Genomic DNA, 13,162 nt, shown 5'->3' on the forward strand with positions numbered 1-13,162 from the left:
CAGCTTCATTGAATTCTACCCGCTCAACACCAGTTTCATGTACAACAGTAAACAGAAGACTCAGGAGGACTTATGGGAAGAATTGCAAATAATGCAACTTCTGAAACAGAAAAACAAAAAGAAAAGGTTAGAGTCGGCAAAGAAACAGACATTGGGCAACAGATAATTAGAAAAGAGTGTTATGGATCTTCACCCCATTGAGATTTTGTGGGATCAGTTAGACTGTAATGTGTGTGAGAAGTGCCCGATAAAACAGCCACATCTATGACAAGTGCTACAGGAAGTGTGGGGTGAAATGTCTCCTGAGACAAACTGACAGCTAGAATGCCAAAGATCTGCAAAGCTGTCATTGATGCATGTGGAGGATTTTTTGATGAGAAAAATTCTGAACATTTATATAAATTAATTTTTCACATTATTAATGTCCTGACTATACATTGTGATCAGTTGAATGCCACTTTGGTGAATAAAAGTGCCAATTTCTTTCCATAAGAGCAAAATCAGTACATTATTACAAACTTTTGGCCACCAGTGTATATATACAGGTATATATATTTTTGTAATAAAAAAAATTATATTTTGTATATGTTATATTATATAATAATTTAGTATAATAATTTTATCACTCCACAGAAATAGAGCCACCTTCTGTGTCACTCTGTGTCATTAAAACTGTGTGTTTGAACCAGCAATGAACAGAAACATTTGGCATTACATGATCGTTTAAAGTTTTGCCTATGAAAGTTTGTTTTTTGTTTATATTTTCGGTGGAGTTTGGTGCGAGCCTCTGCTGACTGCGCACGTATCAGAGTGATTGAGAAGCGCTTTGCGCGTTCTTCCAGACAGGAGCTGCTCTGGTTGATTTGAAGTGCACAATAATCGCGGTTATCTACTACAATAACCACGGTTATCAAATAACCGCGATCAGATGATTATTTAATACTCATGACAGATCTAATCATAAAAGTAGTCCATGTGGCTTGTGCATCATATTCCTAGTGTTCTGACATCATTAGATGCGGTATTGGTGAGAAACAACAGTTTTTCACACATTTTTACAGTGACAATTTTGACGTATGTTGCGACTTGCAAGTTCATGAGCGCCATGAAAGAAGCTTGAAAATTGTGGATCAGTTATTCAGCCTTTTATCCACATACATGTGGAAGGAACCTGTAGCCTTGAGGAAACATCTGGAAAAAGCTTTTGAGATCTCAAATAGGGTATTTAAACTCTTCTTTATCGACCCACTGGACAGGTTATACACAACCGTGTTTGTGTCCACAGAGTTTAGATTGTTTTCTGTATGCTTAATTGTCCTCCATTACAGTGGAAGTGAAGATGAGTGTCTCCTTTGACCCTCATTAGATGATTTGTTGTTCTCTGGAGTAATGTACTATCTCACGGATCAGGGGGGAAAAGGATACGGTTTAGCCACCACCGCCATCACATCTGGCTGCTTCATCGGGAAGGTACCAATTCAAAATACAGTGATCAATTTGATCACAATTCATAAAGAGCTTTGCAACATTCTTTTACCCTGTTTCAATTTTGTCATACGTTTCGCAGTTCTACATCACAAAGGAGAACAGGGGAAATGAAGGGACATGTATTAGAGTGTCCCATTGGCCCATACACGACTACAACCATCGCACCACTACAGATATGTGGCTGTACCGGTCATACAGTGGAAGCCTATACCACAGAGACGAACTGGGCAGAGCGCTGCCTTCCTTCACTCCTGGACATGGAGGCCAGAACCATCTTTTCCTTTGCCAAAAACAACAGGGTCAGTGATTGTTTATGAGCCTTACATTGAGTAGGATTGTGAGATTGAATACCTTTCTGCTTTTCATAACATTTAAAGGTGCACTCAGTATTTTTTCCCCATTAAAAAAGTTTTAATCCTTAAGAAATGAATTGTAATTGTAATTAATCCAAAAAATGAAAATTCTCTCATTTACTCTCTCATCCCAGATAAGCATGACTTTCTGCAGAAGCACAAGATGTTTAGAAGAATATTTCAGCTCTGTTGGTCCACACAATGCATGTTAATGGTGACCAAAACTTATATAAATCACATATATGCAACACGAAAGTAATCCATGTCTTCAGAAACAATCTAATAGGGCTGCACAATTAATCAAAATATAATCGAAACCGCGATATGAACTTGTGCGATTATTAAATTGCAAAGGGCTGCGATTTAATTAGTAAATAAATAGTCTGCTCCCTTAAAAGTTTATTTGCACTTCTCTGTCCAGTCTATATTAAGTCAGAGCATTGTTAAGGTGTTTTCAGAGCAGTTCTGTGCTCCACAACTCCCTCTCATGCTGAGTAACAGAAGTGTTCTGAGTTCGGTTAACTTACATGCGCTAAAAGCTATAATTCAAAAATATATCTAATGTAATGAAAATGTGAAATTGCTTTTGCTACTAATTTAAACAAATATTCTGTGTTAAATATAAGATGCATCGCACCTGTGACATGCCGTTGATTATCACAGAAACAGCACTTGTCCCTCTGAACAAAAACATTTGTTTACAGTAATAAATTGCAGTGGACATCTTTCTAGAAAATTGTCATTGTGTAATATGTTTTTGTGTTTGTGTGTGAGTGAGTAGGAACCCAAGCTGGCTTTTGAAGGAGTGGATGCAACAGAGCTCTATCCATGCATTCTCCTTTACAGCAGTAACCCTGGAGAAAAGGTAAAGCCCATTCAAAAACCCACTAATGAGGGAGCACACAGCAAAACAGGTCAGTTGAATTGTGTGCTTTGATGATTTATTAGTTTGTCTCACATATTTGTTTCTTAACCTTATTAAGATGCAATTCAGACTTGGACACAGAATTTAATCTTAACATATGGGTTTACATATTAGCAGTAAGTATAGTGAATGCAGCATTAGTTACTGGAAGATTTGGAAGGTTTATGTATTCTCACTTGTACCAGTAGGCCATGCCAGTAAGGAGTCTGGTGAGAAATGTGCAGCAAGAGAAAGGTGCTCTGCTTGGACAGATTTTGGGACATCGACAGACCACCTCTCTGGCCTTGCAGGGCTATCTGACGCCCAGCTCAGCGTGCTGTGCACTGAAGTCTGGCCTGTCATGGCCCTCATCGGAGGGGTGGGCAGTGGCCTCCGTGCTGGAGGGACCTGTGTGCACAAACCCAGTGGCTGAAGGGCGACCCTGCTTGGGGTACTGAAAGAGGAAAGCCCCCTGGCCAAGCTGCGGTGGGAGGAGAAAGATTTCACTGTGAGGTAAGATAAATAAGCACATATACTTTCGAAAAATGTCTACCAACAGTCAATATATATATATATATATATATATATATATATATATATATATATATATATATATATATATATATATATATATATATAATTTTAATTCAGTCATTATATATTCACCTCAATGTCCCTCCAAACCAGTATGACATTCTTTCTTCTGTGGAACACAAAAGTTGAATAAAATAAAAAGGCTTCACTGGGTTTATTTGCCATATAATAGAAGTGAATTATGACTCCAGTCTGTCAAGCTTGAAGAAATGCAAACAAAAATGCCAAATATCAACAACAACAAAAGAAACTAATAATAATCATGCACTCTATTCCAAGTCACCGGAAGCCATGCGTTCATTTTAAAGGGATAGTTTACCTCAAAATGAAAATTCTCTCATAATTTACTCACTCTCATGCCATCCCAGATGTGTATGACTTTCTTTCTTCTGCAGAACACAAAAAAATATATATTTTTAGAAATATATTTAAGCTCTGTTGGTCCATTCAATGCAAGTGAATGGTGGCTAGAACTTTGAATCTCCAAAAATCACATGAAGTCAGCCTACAAGTAATCCATAAGACTCCAGTGGTTTAATCTGTCTTCTGAAGCGATATGATATGTGTGGTGAGAAACAGATCAATATTAAAGTAATTTTTACTATAAATCTCCACTTTCATTTTCAACCACCTACAGAGCTGAGATTTTCTTCTAAAAACTTGATTTGTGTTCTGCAGTAGAAAGAAAGTCATACACAACTGGGATGGCATGAGGGTGAGTAAATGAAGAGAATTTTCATTTTTGAGTGAACTTTCCCTTTAAGTCTTAATTCACTTTCAAATCACTTAAAATATAAATGGGTAAATCAAGTTTATTAATTTGACTGAATAACAACATAACTTATGTTCTTATCATCACACAGAATGATTTATTCAGATGTCTTGGAATTGTGCTCAGAATTAATCTGTTACTTTTACTGTGCTTTTTTGAGCTGGACAGACCAGAGTCACTATTCATTATCACTAAATGAACCCTGTGAAGACTTTTTCAAAAATTCACCTTTTGTGTTCCATGGAAGAAAGCAAGTCATACAGTTTTGGGGCGACATTAGGGTGAGTAAACGATGACAGATTTTTTTTATTTTTTTTTTATTAATTATCCCTTTAATGATGTATAGTATGTTATTCACTAATACAAAAATCAATAATGGGTAATTACATTTGATTTTATGCTGGTTTTTATTTTTTTTTTTGTGACAGCTGATGAATACTATTATTACAATAAATATACCCATTTACACTCCACTTTTGAGATTATGCTTTATTTCACCCCTCACTGTTCGACCCCACTGGAGCACAATGTTGAATCATTAGAAATACGAGTGGAGCACTGCATGCCATCTTTTATTTTGTGTATTTAACAACTGTGTTCATCCAAATCATATTTCAGCTAAACGAGTTTAAGTGTTTCTACCAAGTGTGCCGCACAAGCCCTCAAAAGTGAAGCCAAAATGTCTTGATCGCCCCCCGGTGACTGGTCCTAGTATAGGTCATAAACCCCGCCTCCCCATGTTATTCAACGGGACGTGAGACCAACTAAACAATTAAAATTACACTTCACATATCTTTTTTCCAAAGATAGAAACTACAGTAAATGACAGAAACTATCACGTAGATGTAATTTCAAGTGTTTGTTTTCAAAATAAGTTTGTTTTTAGTTATTTGATGCTATAAAAACGGTGCTGTGACATCATGATTGACAGCTGTGATTGACAGGTTCTCTGAGCGAAGTAGTCACTGAAGCACCAACAGACTCCTCAGGACTGAGGAGATTGGAGCTTTAAATTTAATATCTAAATTTCTATAATTAATTATTTCACACCGTCATAAGTAAAAAGTGCAGGGGCGTGTGCTTGCGATTGATTCAGCGAGAGTGAGGGCGGGGCCTTGATTTCGTGGCTTTACTTCCTGCTCACTACTGCGCAGGTCTGGTCCCGAAATCGCAACTGCGCAGACTCAAGTTCCAAGATGTCAGCGCCATATCGGGACACTGGCGGCTTCAGTTCTCACCAATGGAAAAGAGCGAAGGGGCGTTGTCCATCTTTTTTTACAGTCTATGGTTTCTACAGTACTGTGCATTTACAGTATTAACATCGCAGACAGTTTTTCAATGATACAATAGTTTTTTTCGACATTCAGTCTTAAAATGTCAAGATATGGGGCAATTCATTAGCTTTTCTTTGAATTAGTCACTTGCACAGTTATGTTTGAGTTTGTAAAACCAGATTTTATTTAGAATATTTTTATGAAATTCATGTGACCTCTCTCTCAAGGATCACAGGCGAGGTGGATTCACACACCATCGAGGTGCTGGCGAGCTGGATGCTGGAACACCATTAACAGAGGTGCAGCAGGGTGAGGGCTCGTCAGCAGGGGGTGCCACTGACACATCGTCATCTAAAGGACCAGAGACAGTGCAGTGCCCTGAGTCTCCTGCTCTGATGTCACTCCAGGAGAGCAGAGAACCCAATGAGAGGTGAGTTCAAACACACTAACACCGTATCTGAACCAGCCACAACGTAATAAAGTGACAAAAGCTATACTAGAGTTTCTGTCCAAACCCTGATAAGTATGGATTTCTTCTGAAAACTCTATGCTTCGGCCAATGTGTAACACCTCTATCTGCACACACACATGTTGTTGCAGATATCATTTATGAGGACCCTCCATAGACATAATGATTTTTATACTATACAAACTATATATTATATCCCCTAACCCTACCATTAATCCTAACCCTCACAAAAAACATTCTATATTTTTAAATTTTCAATAAAACATTGTTTAGGATGTTTTTTTTAAGTGATTTAAATTATGAGGACACTAGAAATGTCCTCATAAACCACATTTATATCTTAATACCCTTGTAATTACCCGTTTGTAACCTAAAAAAGTCCTCGTAAACCACCCAAACCTGCCTGCACACACACACACACACACACACACACACACACGCACGCACGCACACACACACACACACACACACAGCAGTATAGGATGAGACAACAGTCTCTAGTTGTCAGACTACAGCTCAGCATTCAACACCATAGTGCCCTCCAAGCTTGATGTGAAACTCCGGGCTCTGGGCTTAAACGGCTCGCTGTGCAGCTGGATCCTGGATTTCCTGTCAGGCAGATGTCAGGTGGTTAGAATGGGCAGCAACATATCCTCATCACTGACCCTCAACACTGGAGCCCCGCAGGCCTGTGTTCTCAGCCCCCTACTGTATTCCCTGTACACGCATGACTGTGTGGCAACACATAGCTCCAATGCCATCATTAAGTTTGCTGACGATACGACGGTGGTAGGTCTGATCACTGACAATGATGAAACAGCCTACAGAGAGGAGGTGCACACTCTGACACACTGGTGTCAAGAGCACAACCTCTCCCTCAACGTCAGTAAAACCAAGGAGCTTGTGGTGGATTTCAGGAAGAAAGACAGAGAACACAGCCCCATCACCATCAATGGAGCACCGGTAGAGAGAGTCAGCAGTTTCAAGTTCCTCGGTGTCCACATCACTGAAGAACTCACATGGTCCGTCCACACTGAGGCCGTTGTGAAGAAGGCTCACCAGTGCCTCTTCTTCCTGAGACGGCTGACGAAGTTTGGAATGAACCACCACATCCTCACACGGTTCTACACCAGTACTGTAGAGAGCATCACTGCCTGGTACGGCAATAGCACCGCGTACATCTGCAAAGCCCTGCAAAGAATGGTGCGAACTGCCAGTAACATCATCGGAGGTGAGCTTCCCTCCCTCCAGGACATATACACTAGGCGGTGTGTGAAAAAAGCTCGGAGGATCATCAGAGACTCCAGCCACCCGAGTCATGGGTTGCTCTCACTGCTACCATCAGGCAGGCGGTATCGCAGCATCAGGACCCGCACCAGCCGACTACATGATAGCTTCTTTCCCCAAGCAGTCAGACTGTTGAACACTTGATCTATCACGATCAATAATTAGCACTGCACTTTATTCATCTTATATCTCACACTGGACTGTCAACATATTCTCCTCAATATACTACTTCATATATATATATATATATATATATATATATATATATATATATATATATATTTCATATACTCCTTATTGTATTGTATATTGTGTGTATTGTATATAATTATTGTGTTGTGTAAGTATGTGTACATTTGATATGTAAATTGTGTTGTGTAAGTATGTTGTTTATTGTAATTGGTATATGTCTCGTCACTGTCATGACTGCTATGTTGCTCGGAACTGCACACAAGAATTTCACCTACTGTTGCACTTGTGTACATGGTAGTGTGACAATAAAGTGATTTGATTTGATTTGATTTATTCATTGTGTTTCCTCTTTTGCAGCCTGTTAGCAGGTTTGGACTTGGTGGAGAGAGAGAACATCTTAGATATTCACCTGACCAGGAACAGACCTCCGGCTGCTCACAGACAGCGATCTGGAGTAGGACAGAGAATTTCTTTCAGGAGAGCAGGTCAGACTTACACACAGTCAGATGAATGTAAATGTAAGGATAATGTGAAATGTTCAAAAAACAGTGACTCTGCAGTGAAGGTTGCTCCTATGTTTTACTTGTCAGACTCTCTGTCACCAAGTCCTGTCCCAACGCTGTACAGACAGGAAGCGGGTGTAACAGAGTGGCCCGAGTGGGCTGAAACACACCCGTTTGCAGCTGAAGAAGAGTCAGAGCTGGGCTACATGGATGACCCATACCAGGAAAAACCCTACGAGGAGCTTCTCATCCCAGAGTTTATCACCTCTGAGAGGGACATGCTTTGGATGGAAGAAGTACTGGAGACAATCTGTCCATCTGTCTTTTTATTGTTCTATTGCTCTATTAATATATTGTTTTATCGATCATTCTGTCTCTCTGTCCACTTTTTCTTTTTTTTTTTTTGTCAATTTTGTTTTCTCTCATGCTCTCTTGCAGGGAAGAGAAGATCACCCAGATCCTCATGAGATGGTGGAGTGCAAACTGTGTGATACCTTCACCCTGCAGTTCAACAACCACTTGAAGTAGCATCACCCAGGCAACGGGGCCTACGTGGACGGCTGGTTCGGAGGGGAATGTGGATCGGGCAGTCCATACTACCTTTTTATTGGTGCCAAATGGGCTGATTTGAGTATTTCTGTAACTGCTGATCTCCTGGGATTTTCATGCACAACAGTCTCTAGAATTTACTCCGAATAATGCCAAAAACAAAAAAACGTCCAGTTAGGGGCAGTTCAGTGGATGGAAACACATGAGAACCAGACCTCATGTAAAAATTAATTATTTAGTCAAAATGTAACCCTGCTGATTGTGACACCATGTAAGATTATAGTGACTGTCTACAATAGATATTATTATTAATATTATTATCATGAAGCACATCCATATACAGTGAGGAAAATAAGTATTTGAACACCCTGCTATTTTGCAAGTTCTCCCACTTAGAGATCATGGAGGGGTCTGAAATTGTCATCGTAGGTGCATGTCCACTGTGAGAGACATAATCTAAAAAAAAAAAATCCAGAAATCACAATGTATGATTTTTTTAACTATTTATTTGTATGATACAGCTGCAAATAAGTATTTGAACACCTGAGAAAATCAATGTTAATATTTGGTACAGTAGCATTTGTTTGCAATTACAGAGGTCAAACTTTTCCTGTAGTTTTTCACCAGGTTTGCACACACTGCAGGAGGGATTTTGGCCCACTCCTCCACACAGATCTTCTCTAGATCAGTAAGGTTTCTGGGCTGTCGCTGAGAAACACGGAGTTTGAGCTCCCTCCAAAGATTCTCTATTGGGTTTAGGTCTGGAGACTGGCTAGGCCATGTCAGAACCTTGATATGCTTCTTACAGAGCCACTCCTTGGTTATCCTGGCTGTGTGCTTCGGGTCATTGTCATGTTGGAAGACCCAGCCTCGACCCATCTTCAATGCTCTAACTGAGGGAAGGAGGTTGTTCCCCAAAATCTCGCAATACATGGCCCCGGTCATCCTCTCCTTAATGCAGTGCAGTCGCCCTGTCCCATGTGCAGAAAAACACCCCCAAAGCATGATGCTACCACCCCCATGCTTCACAGTAGGGATGGTGTTCTTGGGATGGTACTCATCATTCTTCTTCCTCCAAACACGGTTAGTGGAATTATGACCAAAAGGTCTCATCTGACCACATGACTTTCTCCCATGACTCTTCTGGATCATCCAAATGGTCATTGGCATACTTAAGACGGGCCTTGACATGTGCTGGTTTAAGCAGGGGAACCTTCCGTGCCATGCATGATTTCAAACCGTGACGTCTTAGTGTATTACCAACAGTAACCTTGGAAACGGTGGTCCCAGCTCTTTACAGGTCATTGACCAGCTCCTCCCGTGTAGTTCTGGGCTGATTTCTCACCTTTCTTAGGATCATTGAGACCCCACGAGGTGAGATCTTGCACGGAGCCCCAGTCTGAGGGAGATTGACAGTCATGTTTAGCTTCTTCCATTGTCTAATGATTGCTCCAACAGTGGACCTTTTTTCACCAAGCTGCTTGGCAATTTCCCGTAGCCCTTTCCAGCCTTGTGGAGGTGTACAATTTTGTCTCTAGTGTCTTTGGACAGCTCTTTGGTCTTGGCCATGTTAGTAGTTGGATTCTTACTGATTGTATGGGGTGGACAGGTGTCTTTATGACCTCAAACAGGTGCATCTAATTTAGGATAATAAATGGAGTGGAGGTGGACATTTTAAAGGCAGACTAACAGGTCTTTGAGGGTCAGAATTCTAGCTGATAGACAGGTGTTCAAATACTTATTTGCAGCTGTATCATACAAATAAATAGTTAAAGAATCATACATTGTGATTTCTGGATTTTTTTTTTTTAGATTATGTCTCTCACAGTGGACATGCACCTACGATGACAATTTCAGACCCCTCCATGATTTCTAAGTGGGAGAACTTGCAAAATAGCAGGGTGTTCAAATACTTATTTTCCTCACTGTATCAATTTAAATGCTAACTTATAATAGCTTAGGATTTGTGATAATTTTCTGTACGTGTGAAAAGTGGAAGCCCTTTGCCCTCAGGTCCCCCTTTCTCTCAGGCGGGGGTGCAGGTCAGTCCGTTAGAGCTGGCTAATGCACTGGCTGCTTGCACTCTGTCGTCCAGACAATTTAATGACAGCGGTGTATATCTTGACTTCAAAAGATTATCTGATTTACAGGGGCTGTGGCAAAATACAGTATGTTAGAATTTCTGTGGAGTAAGACATTTACAATTTTTTGTCTTGTGGCTTCCTCTGGTGGACAAACCGTAAAACAGCATATCTGTCCTGTCTATTTCTAACTGAAATTTTGCATGTTATCTCAAAATGTTCTTTTGTCCATGTATATTACGTTTTGTTAAGTTTAAAATTTGTGCTCACAAGATATGGGTGAATTAGTCATTACAGGCCACATGCAAAAACCATCGGCTAATATTTTCTGAACAATTTGACATATCAAAATTCTTTTCATTACTTTTTGTCAGGAATGTCTGTAGATAATGTGTATGAAGTTTCGTGTGAATCAGGCAAAGTTCGAAAAAGTATGTTTTTCAATGAAAATGGTAATTTTTTTGGTGGAAATGGAAACTCATGTAACCAAATGATTTGGAGGCACTGACGGATTCACAGAAATAGATTATTTTTTATCATACACCATTCTGGAATGAATTCAGCTGCTTTGAGCACAGTTGCACAATTAGGATTTTCTTAAATTTTAGCGCCCCCTAGCTTAAGGAATGAATGAAACTCGGCATGTAGCCTCTTGTCTATGTGTACAACGTTTTGTTATGTTTGAAAATTGCACTCACAAGATACAAGCTAATTAGTCATTGTAAGCCATGCTCCAAAACATATTTGCTTATATCTTCGGAAACGATTTGACACATCAAAATTCTTTGATAACATTTGTCAGGTGGGTCTGTAGATTATGTAATTTTTTTAATTAAATTTTTTTATTGTAGTCTATACCGTTCCGAAGTTATTAGCAAAAACACAAATTAAGTAATTATAGCGCCACCATGTGGCTTATTGTCACAATTGTATTTGCAGCTTTAAGTTGACACCAGGCTTGTGTATAGTAATTTCCATAACCCTCGGCCATTCCCAATACGAGTTATAAGGTGCTGAAATTTTATTGGCCATTGGCCAAAATAGTTTAGCTTGACTCAAGGATTCAGAGGAAAAAAATTATTTTGATTCTAGTCTTTACGGTTGCAGATTTATGGCCCAAAACGCATTTGCCTTTGTTATAGTGCCACCTATTGGCCAATCGGGGTGAGAACATGTGTATGTCTGAGTTGTGTGACTACTACCATTCTCCAAAGTGTGATGTCTCTAGGCCTTGCGGTTTGGTCTGCATGATCAGTTTAAGGGGAGAATAATAATAATGCTAATAAATATAGCTGCAAGCAGCGATTAACAGTGTTCAAGTCTTTAAGGCCCTTAAGTACATATATTAAGAACTTAACAGATATTAAGCTTTAATTAGACATTCTGTTGGCAAATAAAACAATGTTAAAGTGCCTTAATTTTGAGAAACATCAGGTGAGGTATGGTATTTTTTACATTACTGACTGTTATAGCGCCACCAAGAGGCATTAATATAAAAGTTTTCATGTGTCCTCAGAATGACCCCCATACATAAGTGTCTAAAATTTTGTGAAAATGTCTAAATTATATAAATTACCCTTGGAATTTTAATGACAATGAAAGACGGATATTTGTATATTTTTTTGTTTTTTCTAGTAATTTATGTTACATAAAATCAATATTAGTTCTCATTTTAGATAGCAATGTAAACTTGTGCATATGTGTGTGTCTGTCCTGCAGTGAGGATGCTCAGAGTTCAGATGGCTCTATGGTGTCCCATCTGCTATCTGCTGTATCATGGAGTGCAGGTGGAACTCTGCTGGCTGCCTTCCAGAACAAACTCATCAACATCTGGGCTGTCAATGGTCAGACCAGATACCCTGTCAAATCTTGTGTTTAATTGAGCAGGTGTTTTGTACATCAAAGGTAAGTATGACTAGCATTTCAAGAGCAAGTTTCCTTAACAGCTTCAGTTCTGGTGAATTTTTTGGCTGCCATCTGCAATTTTCACTCCCAAATTAACAAGCTCACTTTATACATCCAGTGGACTAATTGCACAGTGGACTAAAAATGTGTCTAATTTTAGAGAACCCTCCAAATAATAATAATAAATAAATAATACTGTATATGTTTACAATCTTATGCTGAACATAATAATTAAAAAAAAATATATATATATATATATATATATATATATATATATATATATCTTTTGTCCTAAATTTGTAAGAATATAATTCTGGTTTTGTTTGCTCTTTCTCCATGCAAAATCTTATTTCATTCCACTAGATGGTGTAAGTACTAGGATTTTTTATTTATTTTTTCATCTGTCACCTTCCATCACAAAATACAGATCTGAAATGTAGGTGGTGCTCTAAGGCAGCTGAGCCCTCACACCATAGACATCAGTGTTCCCCACTGTTTCATTGAATATATCGGCCTCTGAATGGACTAGAAGCTCAGTATAGGGTCGATGGAAGGCTGAGATCCTCAGTGGAAAGCCGAGATTTTTTATTTATTTTTTTGCTGCTAGTGGCGCAGAAATTATGCACTTCACCTTTTTAAATTATTTGTGTGTGTTGAACCCAATGTTTCTGTTCTGAAGTATTGTTATTCTCTGTTGTAGGTTCTCAGGCACATGTAGAAGCTCAGCCCTTGTGGGTAACAGCACTTTCATGGGTACAAACATCCTCTCCGTTCCTAAGTCAGGAAGTTTG

This window comes from Xyrauchen texanus, chromosome 31 (assembly GCF_025860055.1).
Source record: "Xyrauchen texanus isolate HMW12.3.18 chromosome 31, RBS_HiC_50CHRs, whole genome shotgun sequence".
NCBI classification, from domain to species: Eukaryota; Metazoa; Chordata; class Actinopteri; order Cypriniformes; family Catostomidae; genus Xyrauchen; species Xyrauchen texanus.